A 16,209-nucleotide genomic window follows, 5' to 3' on the forward strand; every position below is an offset into this window, starting at 1 on the left:
TCAGCTGGGCTGTTCATATGGCCCTGGCCCTGTGCCAGGCCTTTTACAGCAATAGTTCTTGAAGACAGTGTAGTCCTGCATCCATCTAAACAGAGCTGGGAATTTACTTCCTCTGGACACACTGCATAGTAAGAAATATAGAAACCAACAATCTGTAGTTTTTTTTTTTATAAGCATATTATTTTAAAGTGACTTAATTTAATTTTCCCAATTTTTAAACCAGAGGCTTTTACCTGGATGCAGCACATGATGACTGGAACAGAGCATCCCCGGAAGACAGATGTTATCAGGGCTGGTAGGCCCTTTTAATGTCAGCTTACTCCATTACCTGCCACTCCTGAATCCACATTTACCATTTACCAACAGCCACAGGGATATTTACTTGCAATCTCTTGCCCTACTGCCAAAATGGAAAGGTCCAGGTTCTTTAGGGGACCTTTGCTTTTTAATAGGGTATCCGACCCCAGAGAAATAACCTACTGTAGGTTCCCAGGCTTACTGGGTCCTGTGGGGAGGAATTAGCACCAGCTTGGACCCAACTGGCTGGCATGTGTCTCCACAGGAGGCCTTAGTTCTGTGACCCTGGCGTTAGCACCAGCTACTTCCCCTGGGCAAGGGCCACAGATCTTTGGCACAAGGTTTTACATGGCATTTGCAGATGGGGGCTGCCATTCAATCTCTAGCACCTTATTTTCCAGGGAAAACAAGCCTTCTCCACAGGGAACCCCACTGGGGATCCTCCCAGGACCTGGCTTCAGTCTCAGCTCTGTCCATAGTGAGCTCCTAGTTGTATAGCACAAGCTTCCCATACCCCACCTCAGTACTCACAGCAATCTAGCAGCTTTTCTCTGAATGGGATTCCAGAGGCCCCAGGAGGAATTCCCTCCAGGGAACTTGTGAGGTCAGGATTGGTCCACCGTCTGGAAGCCTCAACTCAGTTCCTCTTTAGCCCTCACACTGCCAGTAGCAGCTGTGAAGACCTTTGCACTGGCTGTAGGGGGAGGGAACACCTTGGACTGTCTAAAGCAGCCCTCCTCCCCCAGTCCTCCCCTGCGGTGCTGGTGGACTTCAGGTCAGCAAGAGAGGACGTCACTCTCAGCACAAGGATTTCAGGGGGTGCTCACAGCTGCCCCCTTCTCTGACTTGGGCCAGGGTTGCTGCCATGCCCTGCCCTGCGTCCTGCTGAGAAGTTTGCTCAGAGGCTGGTTGCCCGCCTAGGCCTGGCTCCAGGCTGCGCCGCAGGAGATCACAGCCCTGCTCCCTCCCCCCTTGCAATAGCAAGCAGGGCAGTTCAGCAGCACAGCCTCAGCAAGGCACAGCCTAGAGAAGTAAAGGAGGGGCAGACTGTCAGCATTCCTTTTGGATTTTCATAGAGTTGGGGTCAAAGAGGTGGTTATTTACTGCCCCATGGTACCAGATTTAGACTCGAGTACAAACAGATATACAAAACAAAGAACATATTAAGCACAAAAATACACAGACAATACAGATGCGCCGGCTCGGATTCGGCGTAATGCCGAAAGCAAAATTTCAGACGGAGACAATGGGAGTCCAGACCTCCCTTCTCCAACCAGATCCACGTATCTTTCCGACACGGGTTGAGCCCCGAAGGCTCCAGACGCCCCTGGAACGTCTTCCAAAAGGCTGCGAGGGAAAGTCCGAACTCGTCAGTTCCTTTCTACCTCGCCAGATTCAGAGCACTCAGATCTGAGCGTACAGAGCTTAACAAAGAACACAAATGACACAGACACAGACTAACGAATGGGTGCTGGCCAGCTTACCTCCCGGTGGTGGGTCGGTAGCTCCTGGGTGAAGGTCTTCAATTCCCGGCCAATGCACCAAATGAAAGACCCTCAGAGAGGACCTTTCCTCTCTGATGAAGACCCCAGAACCAGGACACTCCGAGACCAGGCCACAGGATGCAATTAGCAAGAGGTTTATTGAGTAAACACAGGTACCTGCGGGCAGCAAGTCTTTCGGAGGACTTGCGCACCTGCCAACTGGAGGATGGGCTTTTTATAGGGAAGAGCAAAAAGCAAGTTTACAGAAGCAAAAGCGTGGTTATCGATCGACCGGAATGAGGCGGGGGCATGAATGGTTTCCTCTCTCAGCATGGATGCCTGGCAACAGTCATCCTGTTCCTATCTTATAACTAACCTGCTTTGTTGACATCCTATCTTATTGACATCTTGCCTTGCAGTCTTCCTATCTCTATCTCCTGTTCTCTCAGGCACCTGGGATGTTCTTACGGGAGCAGGCTGGCTGCTGATCCGGAGATTTGTTTAAAACAAACAGGACGTTCCCCCGGGAGCATGCTAGCTGCGGATTTTGAGGAGGGGGTCTGTAGGGTCTTTCAAGAGGTTAAAAGAAAGGGAGGGAGGGGGTAATTGTGTGAAATTAAAATTTTTTAAATAAAAAAATTACAGTGGTATTTTCAAAAGCATTTATAAAAATGTCAATACGACTCTCTCCCCATCTCCCCTTACCCCCGTCCCACGCCCACTCCCAAGCTCTCAATTTTTGCCTGGAAATCTTGTCTACTTCCAATATCCAGGAGGATAACTACATGTTTTTTTTGGGGGGGGTACACCTTCCTTTTTAGCTTCTCTAGGATCATGTATTATAGGCTCAATGTCCTTTATTTATGGCTAGAATCCACTAATGAGTGAGTACATACCATATTCATCTTTTTGGGTCTGGTTTACTTCACTCAGGATAGTGTTATCTATTTCCATCTATTTGCATGCAAAATTCAAAATGTCACTGTTTTTTACCGCTGAGTAGTACTCTAATATGTATATATTCCACACTTTCTTTATCCATTCTTCCATTGAGGGGCATCTAGGTTGTTTCTAGGTTCTGGCTATTACAAATAATGCTGCTATGAACAGAATTGAACAAATGCTTTTGTAGTATGATAGAGCATCTCTTGGGTATATTCCCAGGAGTGGTATTGCTGAAGAAGAGAACATGAGCAAGAAAGTCAGGGCTGCGAGGGATGTGCCCATCCACTGTGAAGGTGGGGCCGATCTAATGGGAACTCATCAAGTCCAGCTGGACGGGGACTGATGGAACATGTGATCAAATTGGACTCTCTGAATGCCGCTGACATGGAGGGCTGACTGAGAAGCCAAGGACAAAGGCACTGGGTTTTGATTCTACTCCATCTACTGGCTTTGTGGGAACCTGGTGTGTTTGGATCCTCAACTTCCTAGACCTGGATAGAGCGGGGAGGACCTTGGACTTCCTACAGGGCAGGGAACCCTGACTGCTCTTTGGACTGGAGAGGGAGGGGGAAGGAGAATGGGGGGAGGGGGAGGGAAATGGGAGGAGGTGAGGAGGTGAACATTTGTAATAATAATAATAATAATAAAAAGAAAAAATATATATTTCACCAAAATAAAAAAAATGTCAATACGAAAATTGGTACATTTCTAGGATAAATGGAAATAAAATAGAAAATAAAAGCTGCACATACTTATTTATATATAAAAAAAATACTGTCAGGGCAACACATGATGCCGGTGGCCAAACAACAGGGCACCGTGGCTTAGTCAAGCTGGCAGGTGTTACTAATGCTCCCGGAACCTTAATCCCCTCCACGGATCTGTCTGAACATAAGCTCCTCTGTGAGATTCCAGCCCTGGACTCATTTTAGCCCACACTGAAAGGTGCTAAAGGAACTCCCACAGTAGCTCAAGGGATGGCAGGCGCCACAGAGGGCAGCAGTGAATGGGCTCCCACATTAAACACTCCCTTGAATTAAGTCAGAAAGAAGCACTGTGAAAGGGTCTCCCAGGCCTGGGAGAAACAGGAGGGGGGGGGGGATGAGGAGGACGACCTGTCACAAACACAGGCAAGGTGCTGACAGGGAGTGTGGGAGACCTGGAGAGGTAGCTGGGGCCTGGCTCTTCAGGGCGTTTAGGAGTTTTCTTGGGATTGCCTAGCAAATTACCACAAAGGTGAGAGCTTCAAACTAAAGGTGTTTCTTCTCTCTTTCTCTCCCTCCCTCCCCCTCCCTCTCTCTTTTCCCCTCCCTCCCTCCCCTCTCACTCTGTGTGTGTGTGTGTGTGTGTGTGTGTGTGTGTGTGTGTGTGTGTTTAAACCTGTTTTGGATATTTAAAGTCCAACACAAAGGCTTCAGCAGGATTAGTTCTGTCTCGGTCTCTGGGCTGTAATGGGGAATCTCTTCCCTGTGTCTCTGGGAGCTTTCATTGGTTGCCGACAGTCTTTGGTGTTTCTTGTGTGTTAGCTAACTTTGTGTTGCTGTGACAAACCACTTACACGGGGCAAAAGTTTTTTTCAGCAAACGGTCATTTGGCCATGCCACTCAGGGCTTTTGGTGGCATTTTACAAAGTCGTGGCTGTGAGGTCGTGGCAGTGAGGATGTGGGGAGGAGAGGCCTTTTTGCTTCATTGCTGCTGAGAGAGACAAAGTAAGAAAGGCTCACAGACAGGCACACAGACACATACAGACACACAGACGCATACACAGAGAAGAAATACCAGACTTTTGTTCTCCCTTCCAAGAGCACATGCTCATCGAACTAACTTGCTTCTATTAAGGCTCCGCCTTCCAAAGCATCTGCCATCTCCACTTGTGCCACAGGCCTGTGACTAAGCTCTTAGTATCTGGGCCTTTGCAGGACTTTTGCAACCCAAACCAGCTCAAGGGATGTGAAACAACTTTATGATCAATTTTCAGTTTTGAAAGTCAGAGATCTAGAATTTGATACCTAATCACCTTACTGTTTATTTGGGGGGGGGGATTAAATGAAAACATGTACAAGATTGATATCACAATGTGACCCCAAGAAATATATCTCTTAGAACTAGAAATGACCCATAGACCTCCAGTTTTGGACAACCACCATAGTAAACCCTGTAAGAACAGGCAACATTGGCTGTAGAGCGCTATAGTTAAGGACTGTGGGGCCCAGGGAGGAGGTTGCGTTGAAATGAATGAGCTTTGAAGTTAGAGACAAAGTAGGAAGCTATTGTAAGGGACCAGGGAAGAATCTATGAAAGTTAACTCCAAGAGTGTCAGTCTTTAAGTCATTGCTGAGCCCATGGGAATGCTTACTTAATGAAAATATGAATTATGGGACATGTAACATACTATAGGATGAGATAATAAAATTTACGTGTGCAAGATTTTTTCTTATGGAACAATTTGAAACATCAAAGACTTATTTTTTTCTTTCAAGAAGCAGATCTAACAGCTACTATTCTGCATCCATTTTCAAATAAAAAATGTAACCCTATACATAACTAATTAAATTAATATAGCTTATTATGACAAAAATAATTTCTTTTAACTTTGCAGACAGAACCACATTTCATATTAAGCTGTTAATACTCATAACTATATGATTTCAAAATCAGCCAAGCTTGAAAAATTATTGTCTCTGACATTCCCAGTGATCAAAGCAACCTCAATTATAATATTATATTAACTAAGCTAAAAAATAGTATTAAAATTTCTAACCTTTCCGAACTGTAATTAGTCATCTAACTATGTATCCAAATTTATTTGATATATTTGCATAGTTAATTAATTATAATTTATTTAAAACTTCCATTTATAAAACTTTGCTCTACTCAGCCTATGAATATCATTGCCAAGGTATGAACTTAATTTTCAAATATCTTCTTTAAATTGTGGCAAGATTTATATATAAGACAAAAATTGTTTTAAAAAATATATTTTCTTTTTCTTTAAAAATTTGTATCTTTAAAAGAAGCTGAGGGTTCAGTTTGGGGAACCACACAGCTTAAACACAAAGGCAAGTAAGAAGCTCTGAAGTCACCTTCAGAACAAACCACCAGAGAGTAAACTGATGGGGTCACAGCTGATTCAGAGTTGTTAAATGCTGGGCAAAAAAGATAGTCTGTTCGTGGTCCGAACACTTACTCACCCCTCCATACCCACTTACACACCCACCCACCCATCACATCCGCTTACACACTTACTCACCCCTCCTTACCCACTTACACACCCACCCACCCATTCATAGCCACCTACCCACACATTCCCCTAATTAAAATAAAACATCTAGACTTCTGAACCCCAGACAAACCTTTTCAAACCTATGGGATAAATACTTGGAAGGTTCCATTCCACACCACACAAAACCACCTATCTGGCCTTCAATAGCCATTGGGCTGGTGAAAGCTTAATTATCATACTCAAGGTAAAAACATGATGAAACAGAAATTATGCATCCTTTGAATTTGTTAACGGCAATCGAATTGGGTGAGCCCAAGTGGTTCAGGAAAGCTGTGTGAGTTCAGGCTTCTAGGAAACAAATGCGGTCAGCTGCTCAGATGTGTGTAACCACTGTCGTTTCTCTCTGAGGGCATCTTCCAGATTGGTTTTGTTCTGGATGGTGTGAACATAACTGTGGAAGTTTACCTTTTGAGGCTTGTAGCCATGGTGGTGGCCTTAATAGACTTAGGGAACCTCACTACAACTTAAAATGTATAGCAATGCAAAACTAGACTTAGATTCAAATACTGAGAAAGATATAGCCAAATTCAAGAAAGAATTCCTGTTGCCCAAAGGGAGAGGGAACAGAAAATAGCAGTAGTGGGTGTGGCATTGAAAATAGAACTCTTTAGGACCTGCAGCCTGCATGGAATGCCCATCTTCCCCGGGCACACTCAAGAGAGAGCAGCAGATTTCCTGCTACAGCTGTCTGTTTCCTGCGGCCGCAACCATGGCATCACAGACTGAAAAGTTTGATGGAATTGAATTTTCTTTAACTCACCAAGGTCAAGGGGGTTGTATATGAAATCTTGAAGTGGTATATGGTACCACCTGTTGAGAGATAAGGAGTGTGTGCATGCATGCATGCATGTGTATGTGTGTGCGTGTATGTGTTTGTGTGTGTGTGTTTCTTCTGGTCTCTCTGTTGTTCTATATGAGCTTCAAGGATTGAGAGATTCAGTCCCAGGGCCTTCACCACAGTGACTTTATGTAATTTCATATTCCAAAGACTTAACTTCTACACAGTATACTTAGGTTAAGTCTCCATCCTTTTTTCCCTTCTATTGAAAATAGATTTTTTCTCACAATGTATTCTAATTTCCCATCCCAGTTCCTTTCCACCTTCTCTCCCATCCAGAGTCACCCCCCTTGTGTCTCATTAGGAAAAAAAAAAGTCTTCTAAAGAATAATAATAAGATACAACAAAAACTAACACATGGGAATAGGACAAAGCAAAAAATCACAAGGGAAAGAACCCAAGAAAGGAACAAGAAACAGATTTAGATACAGAGACCTACTCATTTGTACACTCAAGAATCCCATAAAATTCCATATATTATGGAAGCCATAATATATGAGCAAAAAGCCTTTAGGCTAAAACAAGGGAAAATATGTAAGTAAAATAAAATTTAAAAAAAGAAGATAAAATTTTGAAAAAGAAAGTAAAGAAAAAAGGCCTGACAGGACACTGTGAGACAAGAATCCTCCAAAGATGCTATATAGCCATTGTTTTTTGTTGATCATCCACTGCTGGGTGTGCAGCTTGCCCTTAAGAGAAGTTTGTTTCCCAGGGAGACTCCCTTGGAGGAAAGTAAATTTTCATTTGAAAGTGGTTATCACTTGGAGACTGCTTCAGGATTAGGGATTGGGTATGGTGGATTGCCCACTTCTCTTCCCAGCTCTAGGGCCCATCTGGTGCAGACGTGTGCAGGCCCCGTGCGTGTTGCCTTGGTCTCTCTGAGTCATACATGTGAGGACACAGTGGATTTAGACAGCCTTGTTTCCTTGATGTCCCCCGTTTTCCTCTGACTCTTACACTCTTTCTGCCTCCTCTTCTACAGGGTTCCCTGAACCCTGAGGGGACAGATTTGATGGAGACATCCCATTTAGGGCCCGGTGTTCCAAGGCCTCTCATCTCTGCATAATGTCTGATTGTGGGTGTCTGTTCCCACCTGCTACAGGAGGAAGCTTCTCTTGATGATGGCTGAGCAAGGCATTGATCTATGAGTAGGTATGGCATGAGGAATCATTTTACTGCTACTTTAAAAAACAATCGTAGTATTTGGTTTTCCCCTAGGTCCCTGGGCTTTCTCGTTTCAGGTTCTTGGTTACACAAGCAGTGTTGGGTATGGGTTCCATCTTGAGTGGGGACTTAAGTCACATTAGATATGGATAGGCCACTCCCAAAAGCTTTGTGCCACCATTCTACTGTAATTCTATTTTTTTTTGTCCTACAGGCAAAACACCAATGTAGATCAAAATGGTTGTGCCTGGGTGGATATTTATGTTTGCTGAAAATGTTTATCACCTGTTAGAGTTTCCCTGGGGAGTTTTTAGGGTCACTTATATATACTATCATATCATCTATAAATAAAGATATTTTGATATCTTCTTTTCCAATTTTATCCCCTTGATCTCCTTCAGTTGTTTATTGCTCCTGTTGACTTCAAGCACTATACTGAATAGGTAGATGGAGAGTGGACAACTTTTGTGTTCTTCCTGATTTCAGTGGAATTGCTTTGAGTTTCTCTCCATTTAAGCTAAGGTACAGGATTGTTGTAAACTGCCTTTGTTATGAGGTATGTTCCTTGTATCTCTAATCTCTCCAGGACATTTATGATGAAGGGTGTTAGATTTTGTCAAAGGCCGCTTCTGCATCTATGAGATGATCTTGCAGTCTGTGTCTTGCAATTCGTTTTTATGGTGGGTTTTGTTTATTGATTTATGTATGTTGAAATATCCCTGCATCTCTAGGATGACGCCAGCTTGATCATGGTGGATGATCTTTTTGCTGTGTTCTTTGATTCATTTTTCCAAGAATTTTATTGAACACTTTTGCAACTCTGTTTATAAGGAAATTGGTCTGTAATTCTCTTTCTTTGTCTTTGGTAACACTTGCTGGAGCTGTGGTTGAGGTAACAGGATGATCAGGAAGAAATGCTGGTTGATAAAATCTGCATGATGTCTCTGCTCTCTTCTACCTCACAATTGGGGCTACATTTCACAGGCCTTGGTGGATAAACTGAAGCCACATCTAAAACATGACACTGACTAATGAAAGAAGCTCTGAAATCCATGTTCTTTTTCTTTGTTTATATTTATTTTGTGTGGTGTGTTCAGGAGTGTATGCCTATTCTCATGTATGTGGGCATATGTGTGTGGAGTTTAATGCGTATGTATGTGTGTCCGCATTTGGACGCTAGTGGTTGGCCTTGAGTATCTGCCAAAATCTCTCTCCAACTTACATACTGAGGCAGAGTCCTCACTTGAACCACGAGCTTGCTGATTCGGCTAACCAGCCTTCTCTAGGGCTCCCAGTTACTGTGTTCTGAATGAGTACTGAGCTAACAGGTGGGCTACCAGGATCATTTATGTGAGTCCTGGGGATACAAACCTTGATCCTTATGCTTATATGGCAAGGTTTTATCCCCTGAGCCATCTCTCAAGTTCTCCCTCCCCACTCACGGGCTCTGTATCTTAACAGGAATAGAAAAATCTCCACTGGTTGTTTTGGGGTTCCTGTAGGTATCACTGCTGACAGGAAAAAGGACTGAGAAGACGTGAGAATGAAAACTCACTCCAACTGGACTTGGTCAGCCAGACTGTACCAAAACTTCTAGCAACTCTGATACCATAGTTCAATTCTCTTACACATTTAAACACAGCCAAACTTTGGGGAGAAGGGGAGTCTCCAAGTGACAATTCTCATAACAAAAATTCAAGGATGGTGACATTGAGATTCCCATGCAAAATAACCAAGCCCTTGTGACCTTTACAATAAGAATGAGTTTTATTGGCTGATACACTACTCAGGGCTAGGACCACAAGGAAGAGTTTGTAATAAGCATAAGGATATATTCTGTTGATGGAGGATCCAAAGCATGTGGGGTTCCTAAGGAAGAGTTCTCTTCACTGAGACACAAATCCCAGGATTAGATGCTAAACAATTCTCAGGATTTGGGGGAAATTCATGTGGACGCTGGCTCCTCAGAGAATATCAAAGGGTCACCAGGTGGCCTGACCACTTTCTTGCCACCATTCAGGTGACCATGTATCATTCATTTTCTTCTGTTGAAGAAAATAGGCCTGCATGATTGGCAATTCTGGTTTCTCTAATGCTTACTCTAAGCTAAACCGTGCTTCCAACTGCTTGTAAATCTGGGAAGAATGGCTCGCTGCTTCTTGAGGAGAGAAATAGAGCCTTTTGTGAGTTGGGACTATGAATTTATACTGGAAACTGATGAAACATGGAGCTTCAAATTAATGCAAAAATGACTTAGAAATTGTGAAACTTCCTAGGTAGAGGCACTAGGAAATGCCCCAAATTAGGAAAGTCTCCACTTTTGGTTTTCCGTGAAGACTGTAGGATGAGCTTAATATATTATTTTGACAACTAGACTTTGGATAAATCAAGGTAGTCTGTAGACAATGAAATGTCATGTTTAGAGTGCTTAGAAATGGTAGAGCAATAAACTACGCAGACAGAAGTTACTAATTCCAAATTATTTTAACCTTTTTACTAGTGTGTGTTTGTGTGTGTACTTGCATGTACATCTGCATCATAGCATACTTGCAGAGGTCAGGTGACAGCTTGCTGGGGTCAGTCTCACCACGTGGTTCTGGGGGTCAGAGTCAATCACATTAGTCCCTTTCCTGCTGTGCCATTTTGCTGGTCCCAAGAAGTTTTTTTTTAAGTAATTTATTTACATTAGATATATTTTTATAGGGCAAAATGGGGTAAAACAATTTTAATGGTAATTGTATTTTAAGTGTTGCATGTTGAAGGATAAAGAAAATGAGTATTTGTATTACTGTCATTGAACACAAAGGTTTTCAGTGTTGGGAGAAAGGATAAAAGTGTGAGATTAATGAGGCTTAGCAGAAACTCTGTAATTATGGATTTAATTAGAATTATCAGTAAAATGCTGGCGTATTTTATCTAAGAGGTTATTTTTTAGTTATGTTCATGGAAAAGTTCTAAAAAATATGACATCCAAGTGTATATGGGTCATGAACCTCCCTTGGCTCGGTCTGTGTTTCTAAATGTCATTTATCTACAAACACCATGAGTCCATGGAGGAGGGGTTGAGTCTAGCTTTGGAGTAGGTGATTTATAACTAATCTAAATGGTTATAAATAGGTTTATAATTTAAAATTAAAGTAATGAATACTTTCTGATCACACCAGAAATTAAGATAGCTGTTATTGACTCCCAGTCCCATGGGAAGGGCCCTTAGGACCAATATGGGAAGGTTGTCACTCGTCAGAGGTTACAATGTGAGGCTTAACTACAATCATAGCAGCTATGGGGAAGTCACTGACCCATGAAGATACTAAAAAGGAACACTTGGTGAGGACATTTCAAAACTGTGGTGGCACCAACTCATCCTTTTACAAGTGAATAAATAAGAGAAAAAAGCATGCATTCGGACTTTCAGCTCCCTCTGTTCAGCTGTCTTTATCAGTTCAGTATTACGCTTGCATTTAGATGTGAGAAAACATTTTAGCTTTCATTGTTGCTTTGAAGCTCAAACTTGGACACACTGCTCCAACAAGAGACTGTGACTGTATGATCAATTATACGGTCACCTTTGGAACAGCCGAATATGGGAAAGAAAGCTTTAAACCCTATTTACTGAGAAAATGCCATGTCTAAAAATATTGTTAGCTCTAGATTACCTGTTTAAAAAAAAGAAAAGGTAGAACACATAAAAAATGTTTTCTTTCTTATATTTTCTGATTTATATAGATTATTTAAATTTTTTGATGATTAGGTATTTTTCTTCAGTGAAGCACCAGTTCCTTTTCGTGGTCCCTGATCAGATTGAAACAGATGGAACATTAGTGACTGCTAATTGCTTTCTGGGCAGCTCTTCAGCTTGGTGAGCTTGCAATTTTGTTGTCCTCTATAGCTGCAGGTTTATAGGCTAAGCATCTTCTATATCAGGTGAACAACAAAAAGCTCTATAACTCCACAAGACACATACAAAAGTACTTTAGAAAACTAGACCAACTAGCAACTGTGAAAAAAAGCAGCCACATTGCCCAGGGATGAAAGATTAACGAAATCCAGAAGGAGAAAAATCCAAGTTGAAGGGAGAGCAGCGTACCCTCCTCTTTATTTTATTTTCAGACTCAATGGTGACTAGAGCAGGAACTCATAACTTTCTAGGGGACGTCATTTGTCACTTTGGAAGTCCACTCAGTATTGTGTAGTTTATTACAATTACAAGTACACTCTAAAGACTAGCAATTCTGATGGGTACCTACCATATAGAAACTGCCATACGTGCATCCAAAGAGCTATGCATCAGGGTATTGCGGTTCATAAGAAAGTAATAGATTTTAAACCACTTCACATTCAATGATCAGAATCATGCCTAAAAGTCTTTCACTTGGCGCTCTGATAACTGTTTCCATTCTTTGTGGTTATGTTCTGACTTCTTACCAAATTCCTCTCTTGACCTTTATCTTTCTATTGATGTGGTAGATCAAATGACATGATGGCCCAAATGTTGTGGTGGACCAAATGATGTGGTGGACCAAATGATGTGGTGGACCAAGGGATGTGGTGGATGTAGTGGACCAAATGACACATCCTCTCAGAAGCTCAGTGGATGTGGCAACAGTATTTTGATTTTGTGTTAGTCAGTCTTCTGTTATAATGATTGGATATTTAAGAAAATCAACTTGAAGGAGACAACACTTATTTTCAATCATGATTTCAGAGGTTTGGGACACAATCATATTTTGTTCCATTATTTCTGGGCCAGTGGAAAGGAAAGCACATCATGGAAGGTGGGAGAGAGATAAAGATAGAGATCTGGAGAGATATGAGATTTGGAGAGATAGAAGTATAAAATAAATAAATATATTTCTATCTCTATCATTGGATCACATCCCTTGTGACCTCCTTTCTTTGAACTAGCCCTAATTGCTGAAGTGTCCATCACCTCCCAACAGCCCATTAAGCCAGGAATTTGTAAGTGGATTTATGAGATTATAATATCAGATCCCTCATGATCAAGTTATTTCTTGAAATCCACACTCAATTCTGCTCTTCCAGGGACCAATCTTTGAAAACACGAGCCTTTTTGGTAGATTAGTGATCTAAACTGTGACAGACATGTTCTTATGATTGCTTGAATAGCAGAAAACAAAAGATCCAAGGGATAGAGCTTATTGTTTTAACAATAACTTCCCTACTAATCCCAAGCTCCATAGAAAGGAGAGATCTGTGGGTAGGTGAAGGATGTGAAGGGAGCCTTTGTCATGGAGACGTGTGAGGAGTGTCTTTGCCTCTCCATCTCAACTTCAGTGTGGCTGAACTGGCTTGGCAACAATAGGCAATAGTCTTACAATACCCAATTCTTTGCCAGGTTTTTAGTTTTTCTATTTACAATAGAAGAATGATCAGGGAAATGATTTTTAAAAGTGCTGTAACCATTAAGGTATTTATAAAGCTTATATCTCTTTTTAGATAGAGTCCCATTGTTGACTTTGGGTGCAAATGCTATGAGACTGTTTTCTTCTTTTATGATTGCATGTTAATTAAGTATTCTGATTACATTACATTGTGATTACATCTTCCCTCGCTTGCTTCAGTCTTTCCAAAGCGACATTTTAGATGATCATGAAGTAGTCTTTCATAAATGATCACTTAATGAAAGAAAAGAAGCGTAGCCAATTATAATTAAGTGTTCAAGAGCTAACTGCTATTTTTTTCCTTTACAAAAATAAATTCTGGGAAATTTGTGCAGCCTTGTATTCTGAGAGTCAAAAAAAAAAAACCTTCAGCAACTGAAAAACGACATTGTTAAATAAATGAGGTGCAAAATTTGATTTACCTTAATATTGTTACAGTCTGGTGGGGAAAATCTACAATATTCTTCATCTTGTCACTTACAAATTAAAAAAGTATCCATTTGTTTATTTTCATCGTCTCCCGCTGTGACCATCAGTGCACCCTCCGATGCTGTGATGGATCTCAGCTCTTCAACGCTATGGTATGTGCAAGCATTTGTTGTATACGTGCACACCATGGTGGCATATGTGTGTCTACTCCTTAAAGGCAATTAGTGTATGTGTGTGTGTGTGTGTATACACATGTGCATGTATGCTTGGGAGTGTGTCGTGTGTGCAAGCACCTACATAACTGAATTTGAGTGGCAATGAGTCACAGTTCACTGCATTGGGTGATGTTCTATGACTCACCTATCTTGAACAATTAGTAAACTTTCATTTATCAGCAAATTTAAAACTCTTTATTGTGTATCCAGTTTAGGAGAAAAATGTAAACTTCTGGTAATTGCCCTACTAAATCATTATTTGGGTTTATGTCATTGTCTCTATTCGGTTTGGGGTCATTTAGGAAGGTAGGACAGAAGTGTCACTCAGGTTCAGGGTTAGCTTAAGCAAAATGAATTATCTGTCAAATGCTTTACCTGGATGATGCTGAATATTGGAGTTAAAGCTTTTCACTGTTCAGTTAACCAAATCAATGATGTACAAGCAATTTTGGAAGTTCACAGCATGGTACCCGTGGTTGGTCTCTACTGTACCCATGGAAGTAGAGTCTAGTTTCTTATTTACTTTTTGTGACAGAGTCTTGGGGTCTCAGTATGTAACCCTGGCTTTCTTTGAACACATGATCTCACACGACTTTGGCCTCTCTAGTGTTGGGCTTGCATGTCCATGCACACTTATTATTTACTCATAAATTTTATTTATGTTTTTTTCCCTTTTGTTTTAGAACCATGGGGATTCAGCATTTCCCGTCATGGTACTTCTATGGGGTATGTGGGTGGCAGACAACTGATCATTTGCAAGTGGATGGCAACAGAGTTAGGTACACAGTCAATGGAGCCAATAACATAATGTCTTGTGAAGGTGGGCACTACCCTTACCTCTTGGCTCATACTAGCTAACGTGAATTTTACCTTAACTAAAGCATTCACCTTATAAAGGTACCCAGTAACCTATAGGAGGTTGTCTAATACTTACCTTATTAGGCTCATCGTATTTATTAAGATCATTTGCATCAATCGAGGGCAAAGTGAAGCTCATGTACCAAAAGCATATATCATGATTTATAAAAATTCCTGTGTTGTTACTCTTCCCCCTTGTCTTTCCCAGGAGTATCAACTGTTAGTCAAGGAGACAACTTTAACTTTGAAAATATTCTTCTTTCATATATTACATCTTCCCTCCTCACCTCCCAATCTCTTCCCTTCATCTCCCTTCCCCCACAGATCCACTCCTCCAATTCCCTTCAGAACAGGACAGGCCTCCCAGGGATATCAACCCAACATGGCATATCAAATTACAATTAAACTAGGCACATCGCTTCATTTTATACTGGACAAGACAACCTTGTAGGAGGAAAAGGGTCCCAAAAGCAGGCAAAAGAGTCAGAGACAGCCCCTGCTCCCACTGTTAGGAGTCCCACAAAAACATCAAACAACACAACTGTGGCATATACAAAGAACCTAGGTCAGACCCATGCAGGTTCCCTGATTGTCGGCTCAGGCTCTGTGAGCCCCTATGAGCCCAGGTTAGTTGATTCTGTGGCTTTTCTTGTGGTCTGCTCAACCCCTCTGGTTCCTACAATCCTTCCTTTCCCAAAGAACAGATGCAGAGATCCACAGTAAAACCGCTTTAACTTCTAACTTGAAGACGGCACCCAGGGAATCTGCATAAAAAACTCCAGTATCTTGCTTTATCAACTGATTTTTTTCCTATTTATGTTCTTTCCCACAATTTGCTATTCTTGGAATCTCAAACCACTTCCCTCTGTCCTACCATTCTTCTGCAATTGTATTCCCTTTTATAAACTGTGTGAGTGAGTTCAGGAGCCTAAGGGCACACACAGGCACACATGTGAAGGTCAGAGCACAACCTTGGGCATCAACATCGTCTACCTTGTTTTGGGCACGGTCTCTGCTGTTTTCCTGGCGCATGTTTTATGTTAACTGGCTCATGAGCTTCAGGAGCCTCTCCTGTCTCCACCACCTGGCTTCTCATGGAAGCCTTAGGATTACAGACATGAGCTACTGTGCTAGGGTTTTAGTGGGGTCTGGGGATTTGAACTCAGGTCCTTCCACTTTCATGGCAAGCAGTTTACCTACTTGCATCATCTTGCTCACCCGTGCATTGTTCTTTGTCAAAAGTGCGCCATAAACAGGAGTTTAAAGCCGAGCTTTTGAATTGTTTATTCTCCGA

This window comes from Microtus pennsylvanicus, chromosome 1 (genome assembly GCF_037038515.1).
Source record: "Microtus pennsylvanicus isolate mMicPen1 chromosome 1, mMicPen1.hap1, whole genome shotgun sequence".
Lineage (NCBI taxonomy): Eukaryota > Metazoa > Chordata > Mammalia > Rodentia > Cricetidae > Microtus > Microtus pennsylvanicus.